This window comes from Anolis carolinensis, chromosome 4 (assembly GCF_035594765.1).
Source record: "Anolis carolinensis isolate JA03-04 chromosome 4, rAnoCar3.1.pri, whole genome shotgun sequence".
In the NCBI taxonomy this organism is placed as follows: Eukaryota; Metazoa; Chordata; class Lepidosauria; order Squamata; family Dactyloidae; genus Anolis; species Anolis carolinensis.
This window is the reverse complement of record NC_085844.1, coordinates 84,919,185-84,934,828: the sequence shown is the minus strand read 5'-3', so window position 1 is coordinate 84,934,828 and position 15,644 is coordinate 84,919,185.

The following is a 15,644-nucleotide window of genomic DNA, read 5'->3' as shown; positions in this document are numbered from 1 at the left end:
TAAAAAGAATGGCCTGCCAAGTTGTCCTCCAAGCCAACTGCAAGCTGTCCTCCAGCCACTAAACCACTGAAAAGAATTCTGGATCACTATTCATCACTACTGTCAACAAATTCCAGCAAAGAAGAAGGAGCCCCAATAGAATAGTTTTTGAAAACTTCCTCACATCCAGGGGAAAATTATTGAAATTAATTGTAACAAATCATTGCATATATTTTACAGAAAATGAGAAAAAGAACCAATAGTGAGTATTTGCTATAATTCAGCTCTGGTGTGGTCTAAGCTGAGGAATGTCTTGTGTGGCTTTTTGCCCACATCTATGGCAGGCTTTTCCTTCAATTAATATTTTCTAAAAATAAACAAAGATGATTCTCCCACTCCTTGGAGTTGCGGCGGGGAGGGGGAGAATAAGTAGAATAGCTTCACAGTAGTCAGGAACTCTGTTCACTTCTGATTCATATTAACAGAGCTTTCCTAAAATTAATTAGTGAACATCTCCAGTGCTCTAATGTAGGCATAATTTGTTTTCAAAAGTTATCTTGCTTAATGACTCACAGAAAGCTGCTGTTCCATTTTAATGCCAGACTCTCTCTTGAGAAGTGTGCTCAGTATTATGATTTTAAAGTGCAATTGCTTCAATGTTACAATCAAAATGCTTTAAATTAAGGGGCTAGAGTTTGGATATTTTTGGGTATTTTAACAGCATTAATTAGATATGTGGTGGGTCACTTAATATATGCTGCAAAAACTGACAGCGGAAATGAATTATCTGTTTGCTATTCCTTGAAAATAAGTAAGAGAGGAGAATTATTACTGTTGGGAACTTGCTGTCATAAACAAAGTGGTGATGCATTTCTCTCTATGGATTTCTTTAGAGAGGACAATAGACACTAATGAGAAATTCACCAGAGGAATTCCATTCCCCTAAAAATTAGAATGTAGCTACTAGCTAGAGTCACATTTACTAGCCAAGTTGGCTAGTGAGATCAGATTTGCCTGGGAAAAAGACAACATTGTAGGAATCGAAAGAAACCCAGGTTCCCAAGTCATTTTCTTGTGGTGGACTTTTGGTGTTGCTTTGAAACTTTGCATTGGCACTTTTTCTCCTAAGTTAATTTTGAAGAGTACTCAAGCTATGCAACTGCAAGAGAACACGTTATAAAGAAGCATCAAAATATCTTTCCAATGTATGCCCTGTATAAAGAGCATTTACTTAGGAAAGGGTAAATGGCATAAATTTTCTGTCACCACCAACCATGACAAAACAACATAGGAAGCTACCATATACAGAATCAGACAACAGATTCCAGGTCACTGTTGCGTCTTCTGGCTGGCCTCAGCATTCTAGAGTTCCTTGGTAGATTTCTCCCATCTGTAACTGAAGATGCCAGGAACTGCTCGCTTTCCATCAAAGATTTTGCATTTCAGACAATTTCATGTAGAAGTAGATTTCAACAGAATACAGTATATGCTGTTTATTTATTTCTATGTTTTTAAAAATAGGATTGCATTGAGTGTCTTTTAAAACTAACAGATGTTAATGTCTTGATCATAACATTGTTCTTTTATCTGAATTTTATCTGCATGTTTTTGAACTGCAAAGAGGCTGGATATACACTGCCATATAATCCAGTTCAAAGCAGATAATCTGGATTTTATATGGTGATGTAGATGAGGTTCTACACTGCTTTGAACTGGATTATATGGCAGTGTAGACTCATACAATCCAGATCAAATCAGATAATCTGGATTATGTGATAATCTGGATTATATGACAGTGTAGATCCAGCCTCTGGTGCAAACTATTTAAAAATATGCATACATGTGAGTATAACTGAAAAAATACACATTTTCTTCATAAAAACAACAAAACTGTCAAAATTTTACAATTTTTCATGTCTTTCCTTTTCCACATGCTAATATTTCTCTTATACTGAAAGCTTCCATAGTAATGTATAGTTTTCAGAGAATGTGTTGCTGTATACCTCTGAATAGAAAGTGTTCATGAATCTTCAAATTCAAATTTGGTCTGCTTTGGAGGGCTTCCAGAATTCCTAAATATCTCCATGTTTAAATAGAGTATTTGTATGAAACTGAAGAGCACTTTCAGTTTTAATACAGGATGTCAGCAGGAACTTTAAATGCTCACTTACTTGTTAATGCTTAACAGCTAATATTTCCTGATAATATGGAAGCCTCTGAATGATAACATGGAAGCTTAAATGGAGATGATCTGGAAACATTTTGTTTTGTTCAGTGTCTATAATATACCATTTTCCAGAAGCCTTTGCCTAGTGCCTTGAGATACTAAATCCAATTAATTATACAATAGTAATAAGGAAATTAGGTTTAAAATTGCTTGAAGGGAATAATGACATCTTCATTGATTGGATTTTAACTTTTCTATTGCACTTCTTGCATAGCCACTAAATGCTTTTCTTTTTTATTATTATTGGCCAGCTTGTCTTTTAAGACATGATATGTATAAAGTTTTCTAGCTAGAAAGATACTAGGATGCGAGATGGCACTTAAGGATGGCATATACTTTATTTGATGTGCTAATTACATCAAATATGAAGTAGGGAAGAGTTACAATATATTTAAAGGATGACTTTAGAATATTTGTAAACCCTGTCCCAAGGTGGAAGCAGACAAATAGCCATATCTCATGCTTGACAAGTGTCCCAATGAGACCCCAATAGATGCAACCATTTCACGCCTATATATGCGGAATAGCCACAAGTACAGGACTGTGATTTAGATAACAAATAAAAGAGATTAATAGTAAAGTGCAAAGCCTTGTCCTCATCTGTCTCTTATTCTCTGCCCCAGTTTCATTTTTCACATCTCAGTTGAACTGAGGACTGAATTGTACAATTAAATTCTTAAGCAGAGTGAAATGGAGGCACAAGGAAACAACGTTGCTCCTTACCTGCTCAAAACAAATCCTTCTTACTCTATTTACATTTTTAAAGATAAAGACAGTTTTGATGCTCATATATTGCCACCATCAAACCTTTATTAGAAATTCATCAATAATTTGATTTCTTTTTTAAAACAAAAATTAGCGTGATCTAGAATTATACCTAGCCACTGTAGCCAGCAATTCAGACCACTCACAAACCTTACTTCGGATTTAGCTTTACTCCCCAGGCTTACAGTCAAAGAAAAAGTTGCTAATGGCATTCCCAATCAAAACTCCTTGATTTTTCTCCTATTCTTACTACCCTGCTCCAGTCCAGTCTTTTTCCTCCCCCTCCCTTATCACAATTTTCCCACAAGAAAAAGTTAGTCCAGACAGATGCCAGTAAGTCAACTCAAGAACGGGAAATGTAATGTTGGTGGGCAGGAAAAGAGATTGTGCCAGGCTGTGGCGCAGGCGGGAGAGCAAGCCAGCTGCAATTAACTGCAATGAATCACTCTGACCAGGAGGTCATGAGTTCGAGGCCGCTCGGAGCCTATGTTTGTTTGTCTTTGTTCTATGTTAAAAGGCATTGAATGTTTGCCTATATGTGTAATGTGATCCGCCCTGAGTCCCCTTCGGGGTGAGAAGGGCGGAATATAAATGTATAAATAAATTAAATAAATATAAATGCTGTAAATAAATAAAATAAATACATAAAAATGGGCTTAAAGCCAACCTTAAAAACTGTGGCATAGACACTGAGAACTGGGAAGCCCTGGCCCTTGAGTGCTCTAATTGGGGGTCGGCTGTGGCCAACAGTGCTGAGGAGTTCGAGGAGGCACAAATGGAGGGCTTAAGGGAGAAACGTGCCAAGAGGAAGGAGCATCAAGCCAACCCTGACCGAGACCACCTTCCACCTGGAAACTGATGTCCTCACTGCGGGAGAACATGCCGATCAAGAATAGGTCTCTTCAGCCATCTACGGACACATCCCCAGGACCCCACGACTGGAAGACCATCATCCTCGGCCTACGAGGGATCACCTAAGTAAGTCTTTCCACCAGTGCATGCTGCTGGCCTTTAGATGTCATGGAGAAGATTTAAGGTGAACTTTTAAAACTGCAGAAATCAGCTCCTGAAACATACATACAATTGTTCATGGGTGATTTTAATGCCAAGATCAGCTTCCCATGCAAATGTTAAACCGTTAGGTTTGTCATACTTGGTGTTCACTATTAACTTATGAAGTAGAGAAGATATTTCTTTAGGTCCTGATCACTATATTATACACAAACATTTTTAATTGAGTGAGTGGCTTTGGAGACCAGTGGTGTCTCAACCATACATTTGCAAATGAGCTTATTTAGAATAATTGTAGCAATGAAAGCCTTAGATATTTTAATTTTTCTTGAATATAATTAGAATGCATGGATGCACCATTATTAAATCACTAATCATCCAAAAATTGGATTTCCTAAGAGCCCTAATATATGTATATATAAAATTATGAGGTAATGTGTTGAAAACAATTGTATAGATTACTAGCTGTGCCCGGCCATGCGTTGCTGTGGCTTATGGGAATCATTTGTTGACCAGGTGGAATAGCAGTGAATAGCCTTGCAGCCTCAAAGCCTGGCCATTTTCTTTTTATGCGAATCTGTGTTTGATGAGCTAGAATACAATGGAATAGGCTTGCTGCTTGGAAGGCTGGGTACTTCTGTTCTGGGGGAAAAAAATTTTTGGCCAATTTGAATTGCACTGAATAGTCTTGCTGCTTCAAAGCCTGGCCACTTTCTACCTTGTGGAATCCTTGGTTGCCCAGGTTGAATGGCAATTAATAGTCTCGGTGTGGCAAGTATGAATGCTGCAATTAGTCACCTTGATTAGCATTTAATGGCCTTGCAGCTTCAAAGCCTGACTGCTTCCTGCCTGGGGGAATCCTTTGTTGGGAGGTATTAGCTGGCCCTGATTGTTTCCTGTCTGGAATTCCCCTGTCTTCTAAGTGTTGTTCTTTATTTATTGTCCTGATTTTAGAGGTTTTTTTTAATGTTCTGTTTTATTATACTGAGGGAGACATAGGTTTAAAAAGAGAATTTTCAGAGATACTTCTAATGACTATAAGTCCCATGTGTTCTGATTGACTACAATTTGATTAAGTTTGCAAAAGGCCTTTGCAAGGCCTATGTTTGAGAAAAACCACTGATGTTTGAAGAAAGAGTTGTTTCAGAAAGGTGTATGCATTTTTTGTCGTTATTGCTAAGCTCACAATAAAATAGCTTTTTGCAGTTTGAAGATCCAACTTTCGTAGTGTCCTTCCTCACCCTTCTCCACTGAAAGGGGCTTCCTGCTTTTGGCTGTGGATTTAAAGTAGTATTTTTGCATCTTTGCCCCTTCAATATCACAGTAATTTTATATATGATATTTATAATCTTATAGTATCTGCTTAGAACTGGATTATATGAGGTCCCTTCTACACAACTATATAAAATCCACACTGAACTGGATTATATGGCAGTGTGGACTCAAGATAATCCAGTTCAAAGCTGATACTGTGGATTATGTGCCTTGGCATTCGGGTTTATATAGCTGTGTGGAAGGGCCTTGAGTCTACACTGATATATAATCCAGTTCAAATCAGAAAATCTGTATTTTATAGGCAGTGTGGCAGCAGGGCCTACCCTTCTGACTGGTAGCAAGGGGGAGAATGACTGTTCTGCCTCCATGCTTAACTAAATGAACTGGAAGGCACCATAGTACAAAGGACAGATCAGACTGTATTTGGGAAAAGATGCCAGTGTGACGTGGGAAAAGGTATGTGATCCATGAGCTCCTGGGTGACAAGCAACAGCTCAGGACAGTCTGCTACAGATCAGGGGAAGAGAGTGTAAACAGCTCCTCAGAATCTAGGGCTGGACGTAAGTATCAATGTTCTGGACTGATCTTGTATTTTGTGTTTCATGTAGAGGAGCCCTTGGTAGAGGGTGAGGGGATGGACCTAAAGGTATCTAAGCCTCGGAAGCTAAGCAGGGAAGGGAAACTACAAATGAATACCAGATTCTATAGACTAAGTTTCAGAGAAGGAAACTGGTAAAACCACTTCCATGTTAATTAGATGCTTCTCCTCACCAAATTTGAAACTTTCAAAAGTTCGTGGGGGTCCCAGCTAATAGTTTCACATCAATTATAAATAAAAGTGGAGGAGGGCAACCCGGATGGGTATCTTTTGAGAAATAAATTGGGAAATAACTTAAATTATTAATATCTACAGTTGTCTTCACCTTTGCATATACATTTTGAATTAAGTTCACAAACCTAGACCCAAATTCTTGTTTACAAAGTCATTTTAACAACCATAACAACAACAACAACAACAAATCTACAACCCTAGATTCCAATCTTTCTAATGGCTTCAGGTGTCTGCAGGTGGCATGAATACTTTTTGAACCTTAGAAATGTTTTTTAATCCATTTTCAGCCATACAGAATATCTCAGGTACTTTCAGAGAGAGAAGTAGACTCACAGACTCCAGTACTGGGTTTTATAATAGCTATATATTAGTTACACAGACAAAAGGGGAAACAACACATATACTCAACATTTACTCATATAAATTAATCATTCATACTCACAATCCATCTCCTTTAAGTTAATCAGGCTTGTTGGGAAGAAGGAGGCGGGTGGACAGGCACTGCATCCAGGCCTGTAGCGAGGGGGGGGGGGTTAGGGGTTCAACCCCCCCCCCCCCCAAATTTTTCAAGTTATAAAAAAAATCTCATTTACTCATGAAGTTTAACTGGTTAACCAAATCCCCATGCTAAGTCTATGAGATGCAAAACATTAAGAGTCCCTCCAGGCACTATCTCAAGCAGATATTGACAGGTTTGTAGCGGGGAGGGGTATGTGCTAGGGGTTCAACCCCCCCCCCCCCCGAAATTTTCAAAACCCCTCCCGAATTTTTTTTCTGGCTATGGCCCTGACTGCATCCATGCAGGTCTGGCACACAGTCAAAAAAAGGAAAGGGTCTCCTTATGTAGATATGTTTTCTTATCCATTACTTGGTTGTTTAGATAACTTCTGTCATTCAGCTCAGACCTGCTGAAGCTCATCAATTCTGGAACAGGTTGTTTAAGTTCTTTCCTAAAGTGTCATTGTCTTTGACTATGTAAACAGTGTTGTTTACACCAAAAGTTTTCAGGTCAGTTCAACAGTTTCCTCATTAGCACTTTTTTAAACCAAAGTTAGTCACAGTCTTCATCTCCTTGGTTCATAATGCAGTTTTCCAGGTTGCATTTTTAGAACTGTATCTTCAGTCTTGCCAGACCTTAATATGCCTCAGTTGGACCCCAAACATACAATTCATTCAATCCACTCATTATACAGATAATTGGAAATCACTGCCTGATTATGATAAACATGTTGTACTCATTCTGGCATTTTTTGCCCATCACAAAGCCAAAATTATCTGTGTACATATATTTTGGTATAAAATAGCCGTTCCCTTTTTGTTGTAATTGATACAACCATTTTATTGTTGGCAGTTAGTAAGGTAATTGATCTGTAGGTACCTACCAAGGGTGGTTCCCACAGACTTAAATACTGCTATAATTTGTGCTAAGTCCCATGAATGGGGATGTGTCTTCCTTCCAAAGGATCATTGAACGTATTTGTGAAAATTTCCTGATAGGCATTGTAAAATTTGCCACTAAATCCATCAGGTCCTAGGCACGTGTTAATTTTAAAATCTTTCTATTGCAATATCAACTTCTTCTAGAAAGACAAGAACTTTGTCACTTTATTTCTATTCTCTCCACTTCTTCCAAGATGTCAAAACACAACAATTTTAAAAAATTTGACCCTAATTTTTACAGCTTCCCAAATCCAACACATTATACATAAAGTTTCATATTGCATAATTATTGGGGCGTATCCCAGTTTAATTGTCATGGTATCTAGAGAAGCTTAATGCCAGAGTTCAAGGGAGTGAAACATGATCATTGTAGACTCATTTAAACTGCATTATATGAGTCTATGTATAAGATGTGATGAGAGATGCATGAACCCTCCAGCAACCTACAGATCCAATAGATGAAGCCATGGTATTAAAGTGGGATTAATTTATTCAGTGTGGTTATACCAAAATAGATCTGTCATCTTATAAACTTCCAAACTAAACTGTAGTGATGATCTTTTCAAGCCAACTATCACTATTCATTCACATTCAAGTATATTGCTTCTGTTTACGTAAATGGCAAAAATAATTTTAAATAGCATGTCAGAATCCCAATAGGCACTGAAAAAATGATTCCCTGTCATCGATCTAGACTCATGGGTAAGTATGAATTATACATTTAGATATGATGGGAACATAATGTACTTTTTTGAATTGCTTTGGATAAATGACAGAAGGAAAAAGAAATGTGTTATTTGAAAGAGGGAAAGAAATAGGCAACACAGGATTATATTTTGAAGCATAACTTGAGAAGAATTTTAATTGACAATAAGCTTTCCAAACAAAAATGCTTTTAAGACAAACCTTTAGAGGTCCCATCTGCCAGAGAATTCTGAACTGTATTCAGCTATTCATTCCACCACACAGGCTTTGCTTGCAATTTTCTCACTTTCTTAGATGTTTCCAAGTTGCTGGTCCCCATTACTGTAGGAAAACCAATACTTTTAAAATTATGAATTGATAGCCCTGCCTCTAGGGATATAATTCTTTGTAAATGTCTTTCTCAGAGAAGCAATGGGTATTTTTAGCATTTCTTCCTCATTGCAGAAAACATTTTATCTGGACAAAATACTACCGTATATACTCGAGTATAAGCCGACCTGAATATAAGCCAAGGCACCTAATTTTACCACAAAAAACTGGGAAAACATTGACTCCAGTATAAGCCGAGGGTGGGAAATTTCTGAAATAAAAATAGATACTAATAAAAGTACATTAACTGAGGCATTAGTAGGTTAAATGTTTTTGAATATTTACATAAAGCTCAAATTTAAGATAAGACTGTCCCACTCTGATCAAATCATTATTCTCATCTTCTTCAATGTAAATGTGCTTATGTATCCTTTTACTAATAATACAGTAAAATAATACATGTAATAATAATAATAATAATAAATAGAGGAAAATAATACAAGTAATAATAAATAGAGGAAAATAATAAATGCAATAATAATAAGAAGATCAGAGTGAAATAAATGTATTAATAATAATAAAAATAGAGTAAAAGAAAAATGTAATAGTGGCAACAATAATAGAGAAAAATAATAAATGTAATAATACCAATAATAATAGAAAAAAAGAATAAATGTACCATATATTCTCGAGTATAAGCTGACCCAAATATAAGCCAACCAGGACCCTCACCCGAGTATAAGCCGAGGGGGCTTTTTCAGTCTTAAAAAAAGGGCTGAAAAACTAGGCTTATACTCGAGTATATACAGTATTTCTATAAAAAGCTGTATGAATTTTGCACAGAAGAAGCTCCCAACAATAGAAAATTCTGCAAAGAAAAAATGTTCTGCATATAAAGTATTTTTGTCATTTCACTTATAATGTTGTTTCTTACACATTGTCAAGGATGCCACATCAGTGACTTGGCAGCATAAGTAGTCAGATGCAAAAAGAGACTCTTTCAATCTTTAATGCAACAAGAAAGCCAACACCAGTCTGCTTCCATACACAAGAAGCTCACCAATGCATCCAGAAGCAATCCAAGGCAATCTAAACTCGGTATCACTCAAAACATGTTGCCCAAACATTCAGTATGAGGTAAAAACACGGCTCCCCAAAACTCCATGTAGCATAATGCAGGACCATGAATCCAAAACACTGAAGACATCCACACAACAATTGCTTTCAGCAATGTTCTGTTCTTAGTATCTTTCTTTTATGCTGCCTTTTTAACCAGTCTACAGCTGGTCTTCCTTCCATTGAGCAAATTTCTTTGACCAGCTGGATCGAATGTACTCTCATCAGCCCACTGGAGAGTGTCAACTCCTGCCCTCCTTCCTGAAGTTCTTTATCCTGCTCTAACTTACTGGCTTCAACATGGTCCTGCTTCTGTACAGTGGTATTGTTCCCAAGCAGGAACAACTGTTTTTCCTCCATATACTCTGCTTTGGCTACTAGAAGGCAAATCCCCTCCTCCTCCACCTCCTCTTGGCCAATGGTCCTGACACACATAAAATTATGTTTCCTCCCACAAAATGTGAGTGTTGTGTAGAATAAGTTCTGAACACTGAAGATTGCAACCAGTCTAGGATTCTTCCCATCAGGAGTTTCCAACACAAAAGTAATTGGTTTATCTGTGTATATATTGTTATATTCTTTCCACCCTTACGTGCCACTTCTTTCCTAATGCAAATTTATACCTTTTTGACTGCAGTTCATTAAACAGGTAGGTCAAATGATATGATGTTCTGCTTAGAAAACAAGCTGTGAACCAAATAGTTGCCCAGTCAAGTAGAACCTTATAACACCATTAAAATAGTAATTTCAAAACAGAAAACGAACAATGCAAAATAATGATTATAACATTTGGAAAAAAAATCCTCTATTATATATTAACATTTAGATGTATTAAAAACTAAAATGTAATCTACAGTTTGGCCAAAGTTGTAACACATATAACTTTCTTTTTTATTCTAATAAAAATAAAAAACCAAATATGGCCACTTGATTAGTAACACACAGGCATGCATCTGCCAGCAGACACCTGACACATTCCCTTTTGGATATTATGATTCTTCCTGTACTTGCTATATCTGATTCATAAATCTCCTTCTGTTACCATATCTATGCAAAATATATCTTCTAATTGGCCCCGCTCACAGGAACAAAGACTCTCTTTCACAGAAACTTTAAAAAAAATCTACAACTGAAAAGCAAAGGCTAACTATGGAAGCAAGTGCAAAGGTCTATGATTCTATGTCTCAAAAATTACCATTACAGTAATATGGAAAATAAATAAGAAAGAGACCAACATGCAATTTTGCTTGATATTCCTGCTCGAATGAATAGGGTTCTTACTGATTCACTCTTACCTATCGGTTAATTCAATCAGTAACCTACAAGCTGCCCCAGGAGATCCTACCACTCCAAGCAAATTAAAATAAATGTTGTCTACAGTTTTATTCTGAGGTCCCATCTACACTGCCATATAATGCAGTTTCTGAAACCAGATTATCTGCTTGAAACTGGATTATATGGTAGTATAAACTCATATTATACAGATCTGCAGCAGTGAAAAAACTCTAAAGGAATTAATGAACCCAAGCAATATTTGCTTGAAAGGAAATATCGTCAACATATGATTGATGGCAACATCAGAAGAACAAATATAATTCTGAGTGCAAATCTCAACAAAATACAAGTGGCAAACAACAATGCACTGTATATACTCGAGTATAAGCTGAGTTTGTCAGTCTTTTTTAGAGCTGAAAAAGCCTCCTTGGCTTATACTCGGTGAGGGTCCTGGTTGGTTTATATTGGGGTTGGCTTATACTCGAGTATATAGGTAATCAGAGTTGGACAGTTTTATCTTATTAAAGTCTTATATTATCTTAAATTACAGTTTTATGGAAATATTCAAAAACATTTAACCTACTGATGCCTCAATTAATATAATTTTATTAATATCTATTTTTATATTTGAAATTTAACACTAGCTGCTGCATTTCCCACCCTTATCTTATACTCAAGTCAATAAGTTTAAAGTTTTTTGTGGTAAAATTAGGTGCCTTGGCTGATATTTGGGTCGGCTTATACTCGAGTATATATGGTATTCCATGTATAGATTTCTATCCAGCAACTTCTAGTTACATGGTAGTTAAATAATCTACCATTATTTAAGGACATTACTGTTTTTTGTTTTTTTAAAAAAACTGTCTTAAAATTATATATTAAACAATTCAGGATTGCACCTAGAATCATAGAATCATAGAGTTTGAAGATACCTCATGGGCCATCCAATCCAACCCCCTGCCAAGAAGCAGGAAAACTGCATTCAAAGCACCCCCGATAGATGACCATTCAGCCTCTGCTTAAAAGTCTCCAAAGAAGGAGCCTTCAAAGCAGCCAGGGGCAGAGAGTTCCACTGCTGAACAGCTCTCACAGTTAGGAAGTTCTTCCTAAAGTTCAGGTGGAGTTTGAAGCAATTGTTTCATGTCCTAGTCTCCAGGGCAGCAGAAAACAAGCTTGTACCCCCCCCCCTCCCTATGACTTCACCTCAAATATTTATACATAAACATTATGTCTTCTCTCGGCTTTCTCTTCTGCAGGCTAAAGATGCCCAGCTTTTTAAGCCACTTCTCATAGGGCTTGTTCTCCAGACCTTTGATCATTTTAGTCACCCTCCTCTGGACACATTCCAGCTGGATATCCCTTTAAATTGCAGTGTCCTGAATTGGACACAGTATTTCAAGTGTGGTCTGATCAAGGCAGAATAGAGGGGTAGCATATATCTTATTTGTTATTATTTTGCTCACAAGGCCATTTGAACTTGGTTGAGAAAATGGGTATATTATGGATTTGTGGGTGCAAGTGACTTTTAAAGAATTTTCTACCTTAGAGAGCTTAAACTAGAAAACATTTGCCACACGGCAGTTAATGTAGAATCATAGTGCTATAAGTGGACATTATGAAAGGGTTTTGTTTGTGTACTTATATAAGTGTGCGCAAAATAGAGTGGGAATCTAATTAATTGCTTGACTATAGTCTCTTACCTCTGGTTTAAAAATTCCGTGCTTTTTAAAATTCTTGCCAAGAGAGAGGATATACTCCAGCAATGTATAGCCATGTGAAAAATTTTGCCATTTTGTTACTATCAGAAAGCATACTGTGAATGCTTTGCTGGAAGCAAGGATTGCGAAGGTAAGGAATATGTGAAATATTTCATTCTAAAGTACTTTATACATTTAAAGAGTTTTATATTAATCCCATTATTTTTCACTGTTTATCCAGAAGCAGAAGGTAAAAACAATTTCTGTAAACTACAGTAATTCCTTTTACCCACAATGAAGTAGTAAATTGACTTCAGTATAGCATTTCAGACTGTAGAATAGTGTTTCTCAAACTGTGCTCTTCCAGGTGTTTTGGACTTCAGCACCCAGGAATCCCAGCCAGTTCATCAGCTGTTAAGAATTGTGGAAGCTGAAGTCCAAAACATCTGGAGGAGCACAGTTTGAGCAACTCTGAACAACTCAGCAACTCTGTTATCCCATGTATTTAAAAAGCACCTTCTATATATCATTTGTTAAATTGTGGTGGGCTACACTATTTTTCCTCTTTGTTACAAGAAGGTCGAGGTATTAACTAGGGTTAATATTTTAATATAAGGAAGCATTCAGAATTGAAAACTAAATTACTGTATATCTCTCTGTAATGGGGAAAAATGTGATTTGCATATTAGGGCTGTGTAAAATTATCATTAGTCCTCGTACGTTTGATCAAATTTGTTAAATTCATACTTACGATGCTATATCCAACAGTTGGGCATGCTCTGCACCAAAAACTTAAGAATCAAAACTTAACCAATACTCTTTCATTTAAATTTTGTAAACCTTGGAAGCTTCCCAAGGTCATTTCATTTTCAGTGCAAGCAAGTAAAGCCGAGCCAAAAAGGCTGTCATTCCTCTTTAAATTAAAGACCTTTCACCATTAGAAGAGGGAAGCAGCAGGGGGAAAGCAGAGTTTGCTAAGAAGAGACTGAGAAAGCACAGAACTCTGGGAAATGTAGTTTGGGAAGGCAAGGAGTCCTATGCCAGAGAATTCAAAAGATGCAATTAGAGAGCTGTTGTGGCTTTTTAATATAAAAATATTTTGTCTTTTTTTAAAAAAAATAATCCTAAAATCAGTAGATATATGAATTTTTTTGAAAGGTGTGTGTGTTGGGGAGGTTGATTTCTATAATCTTGTGTCATTGTTTAGAAAATTCAAGGAGATTGCTCCTTGAATTTTATTTCAGTTGTTTACAAAAACTTTGAAAATTCCCCAAAAGTCCATGGATAAGTGAAACATTCTGAAACTTGATGGGCTAACAGCGGTAAATGTGTTTCATCATTGTAGCAAGTTTCACCCCAATTGCTGTAAAAATGAGGGAGAAAAGAGCCCCTGAAGTTTTCCCACTTGCACAAATACTATAATGAAAAAGTAATGAAATTTCATTACTCTTGCTATAGTAATGAAATTTTAATTAACAATACTTTAGAAGCACTTTAGAAACAGAACACAAATGCCCCCTAATTTTATAATGAGTTTTGAAATATTTTTTCATCGATTGCACAGCCCTAGTGCCTATTCTGTATTGGAGTCTGAAAGGCAACTTAAAGTTCATTGCTCGCCCTTTCTAATCTTTTAACTGGATTCAGAATATGCAGTCCTTTAAAATAAGGTCCCTTTAAACAGGAGGCTATGTTCTGAGTGATTCTCAGGTGCATTGTTGTCTTGCTTTCAGACATAACTTGGAAAGTTTATTTTAAGTGAAATTAGCATAATGACGTGCTGATTTCCTCCATAGCTAAGCAGTAGTAGCATATTTCTTCAGGATCCAAAGCATCGTTTAACCTTAAAGCAGGCAAGCCTATTTCTCGGGACTTGTTCTCTATGCCTGGATGAGAGAAGCCTCCCACAAGGATGGTAAAAACATCAAAACATCTGGGCGTCCCCTGGGCAACGTCCTTGCAGACGGCCAATTCTCTCACTCCAGAAGCGACTTGCAGTTTCTCAAGTCGCTCCTGACATGGAAAAAAACAAAACACAGCTCAGATTAGATATCCTTAGCACATCACTGTATTAGTTCTTCTTAAACTTGTCAAATTCTTTCAGGAACCTACATGGCAACATACTTGAATATCTGCCAGATTCTCACAGTTCTAGATGCTGCTTTATTTTGTTGTTGATTTTTTTTTGTCTTATCTATGCAGAAGGAATCAGTCTATTGAAAATAGAGCAAGTTTGTTTTCTGTTTCTTCAGAGATGAATGGCCCTTTTGGACTCTTGCAACTCTTTGAATCTGGGTAATTAATACATTACAGAATATTTCAGATTACATTTCTAAACAATCATGTCTGGGGGAAATCCCACTCATTTAGAACTCTGATGGAGCTTGACAATTTTTTAGAAGACATGTTAATGCATTTGTCTCTTTTTGATAACATTTTGAGAGTGCTTAATAAGTTTTGCTATACCTTAATTCTGCCATTTCTTAATCCTACATAGTTACGTTTTTACAGTTATATTTTAAAATAAACTAAAACACAGTTCTCCACCCCAGATTTTGTAAAAAAATATTCTCACAAATTACATAGTAATAATCAATGTAGTCCATACATGCAACATAGAAAGATACTGTAGCATATATTTGCTTAAAAGTAAAACTCACCTTGTAATCAGGGTTTATTTTCAAGAAAACGCATGCAGAAATGTAGTGGCCAAATGAGATATAAAAACATACTATTTCTACAAGAAGTGTCCATAATATCTAGAGCTCCTATTGGTTATGCCCAATCCTACCTTTGATCATTTTTTTAAAAAATGAATAAAATTTACTCAGTTAAACATTCACCCTTAAAATCTATCACTAAATTAAAATAAGCTAATTCCAAGTTGCTATATGTGCATTAGAATAATTCTTGGGCTGAGTGGCTGGGAAGGGGGAAGAGAGCAGGAAAATGAAAATTTAATGTTGAGCATATATAATAATCTTTATTGCCATATGAAAGCAGAAATGCCCCT